This window comes from Rhodamnia argentea, chromosome 2, assembly GCF_020921035.1.
Source record: "Rhodamnia argentea isolate NSW1041297 chromosome 2, ASM2092103v1, whole genome shotgun sequence".
Classification (NCBI taxonomy): domain Eukaryota; kingdom Viridiplantae; phylum Streptophyta; class Magnoliopsida; order Myrtales; family Myrtaceae; genus Rhodamnia; species Rhodamnia argentea.
The window spans coordinates 33,493,855-33,497,074 of record NC_063151.1 but is presented as its reverse complement, the minus strand read 5'-3'; the positions used below and the strand labels follow the sequence as shown (position 1 = coordinate 33,497,074).

At 38.9% G+C, this 3,220-nt stretch overlaps 1 long non-coding RNA gene across 1 annotated transcript; it reads left to right on the top strand.

The window, feature by feature from the left end:
* Window positions 1–1,931: 1,931 nt before the first annotated feature.
* On the top strand, window positions 1,932–2,962 carry LOC115737822. The gene is made up of 3 exons (XR_004015063.2): window positions 1,932–2,162; window positions 2,270–2,391; window positions 2,915–2,962. It is a non-coding gene; the product is annotated as an uncharacterized LOC115737822 (long non-coding RNA).
* Window positions 2,963–3,220: the final 258 nt, after the last annotated feature.

Here is a 3,220-nt window from a genome sequence, read left to right as displayed (position 1 = left end):
ATTCAAAAGCGAAAGCAAAATCAAAATAACAAAAATTGCTTGGAGGCGGAGAATGTCGTGGCGCCCCCGCTTTGTCGAGGTTGTCGCGAAGGCCTGCGTGTCCCCGCCACCGCCAAGAAAGGGGCGTGAGTCCCGATGCTCGCCGGCACGGTAAGGATGGCGCCAAGCGCCGCCGCTAAGCCGGCGAGGACAATCGGGACCTCGCCACCGGTCAGGTGAGATTAGGCGACAATTGTGGCACTGCCGCCAATGTCCTTAGAACTCTTGCAGTCTTTTTTTTTTTTTTTAATTCGGCCTTTATTTGATCTCAAGATTAATTTTACTTTCAATTTTAATGTTTTAAACTTATTTGTTAAAATTTTAAGTTGTAAACTTTTGTACTTTTCAGATATGCGGTGCAGGGAAACGACTTCGTTTTTGTGTCGAGAATGCTTCATCACAATGCTAATGGCCACATAAGATTTAATAGGAAAAAAAAAATAAAAAGAAGATATGCGTTGGTTGGACAAAGATAATGGAAAGAGTTAAACTCCACGAAGTTGACAAATTTCAGGACTTAAATGCACAACATGAAATTTTTAGGAGCAAATTTAACTCCATTTTGTAATATGAAGAGCTTCCGAGTATTTATCAAAGCACTTCAGTTATGCCTGCTAATCGTCATCGTTTTTTTATATTACCTTGCATGATTATCTGACTGTTAGAAGCAAATTTAACGCAGCACGGTCGTATGGGGTTTCGGATTGTAGTAGATGATGGCAAATTACTGCTGTAGGCTACTTGTGTTTGAGCATTAGTTCCTTGCCACAAGAAGGTTCACATAGGAGATTTTTTTGCGTGGAATTCCTTGACCTTTTTTTTTTCTGCAATAAGAAAAATGCTCTGAGGATGGAAGAGACAACATAGTTAAAATCACTTGCTTAACTGGGTTGACGGGTGTCCGAAATTCAAATGTCATTCTAAGATTGTGAGATTCTACGAACTAGAGATATTATCTCAGACAATATCGTTAGTCATAAAGATTAGGACGACCACCTTTTTGCACAATCAAATGTCAATCGTTGCCTCCAAGAAAAGAATCACATATATCTGACCTCAAACATGAACTTGCTGTTTCATACTCATTAATAACGGTAGAAAGCGAATACTTGGCAATTGCAAAAATAGCTCCTTTAAAGGGAATCCTCATTCAAAAGTGATGAAATCATAACTTTTAAACTTGTTACTTTCTTGAACAAGATTAGTTGATCAAAAACTACAAAAGGAGGCACAATTGAGACTCTTCACATTGTTTGCAGTCTTTAGAGCTACTTTTGCACACCTCTGGTGATTTTTTTAATGATTCAGAGGGAAAAGACAGGACAATCTTTCGATAATACAGAGAGCCATTATGCGAATATTAGGGTTCTTTTGGCTTTTTAGTTGAACTTCAGCGAATTCCCCTACTGAAAGTATAGAATCTGGATTTATATTGTTATAACTAGCGGCTTCGCTAGAGAGTTCTTTTTAAGGTGTGCAGACATGCCTGCTTTAATGTATCCATCTGCTTTTGGCCTTTTCAAGTGTTGAAAATTGAGTTGTAGCTGTAGTTCTCGTTACAATTACTTTTTCAAGGCCAAAGAGCTAAACATAAAAAAGTTTGTCTAGACATGTAGGATTGGTTTTATATGGACTAGCTAATTGGAGGACCCTTTTCCTTGTCGTTGTTTCAAATTTCTTTTTGTAGGTTCTTGTGTGCTTTTTTACTTTTCATGGCTCATTGCTTTTATTGCAGGGATACTTCTCTGAGAGATCTTAGATCAGAATCGTGGGATCATTCTAGGGTCGGAAACAGCAATGGAAATCTAGATATCAGAAATAATCGAGATGAGGGAGACTTTGAGTCCAGTCAAAATAGCAGGGAGGATGGTCATGGACGGGAAAACCCCCATTTCCAAAGTGGTGTTCTGCGTACCAACTGCATTGAGTGTTTGGACCGCACAATTGATGCTCAATATGCTTACGGTTTGGAAGCTTTAGGCCACCAACTTCATGCAATGGGTTTGACAGACATGCCGATATTGGATCCTAACAGTAGCATTGCAACTGCACTAATGGATATGTATCAGAGCATATGTGATGCTCTCGCGCAACAGTAAGGTGGTTCTGAAGCTCATTACACTGTAATCTTCTCTTTTTTAAGTTGGTGCAGAATCTCATCAATGTGCTCAAGCTCATGTATTGCCTTCTTATTCCATTTAGAAAACTGGTGCTAATTCTTCTTTCTCAGGTGTTCACAGAGAGGCAGGGGAAGTGGAAGGCTACCACCCAATCCAAAGAGTTTCTCAAGTCCATCAAAAGATATTACAGTAACACCTACACTGATAGCGAAAAGCAAGATGCAATTAACTTGTACTTACTGCTCCTTTCTCTAGTTCTGTTTTATATGTCATATATGTTATGATTCCCACTATTCCAGGAAAATTGAGAAAAGGATCCTCAACTTTCCCTTACATTCGCATTGCGGGCAATAGTTTCCAGACATGACACCGCACACATAATATATCGAAAAACCTATTAACTCCTCGGACTCTTGCACCATCAGGAAATTGTTAGGAAAATCATAAAAACCGGAGGATGCAAAGTGTTCTTTAAAACAGCGGGTAGTCGGTACAGAGCTTCGGTTTTGAAACTAGAGGATAAGAAGTGTAATTAAGGGGATTTTTTTGTTCATCCTCCATTCTCTTTTATTGGGCTTTTACTTTGCGTTACTTGCCATCCTATCTTTAGAACTCTAGGAAGCTTTTATCTTTTTAATATTGCACCTCTTGATGACTTGCCATCTTAATATCTGTCTTTCTGAATAGTTGGCCATTCTTTTCTTTCCCAACTTCAGCTCTCTGGAAGCGGTGTTTTTGGGTTTTCTGGGGAGCAGATTTTTAGGTTATTTCCAGCCACAAGAGGGAAAACTAGCTTTTTGCAGAATTTTTTCCCGATGAAAGGTAAAATATTTAGGATGTGAACTATACATTACTTTTGCCCAAGAAGGCATAAAGAAAAAACCTATGCTGCATTTCATACAGTGCGTACTTTTACAGGTAACATGAGCACATTTGGCATGCTCATATGGGCAATTTTTTATATTGTTTCCAGTCCATGTATGTTACACCTTACATGCACATCTATAAAGACCAGAAGATAATCGATGCCACTCTTGATGCTTGCTGTTACATAAGTTCTT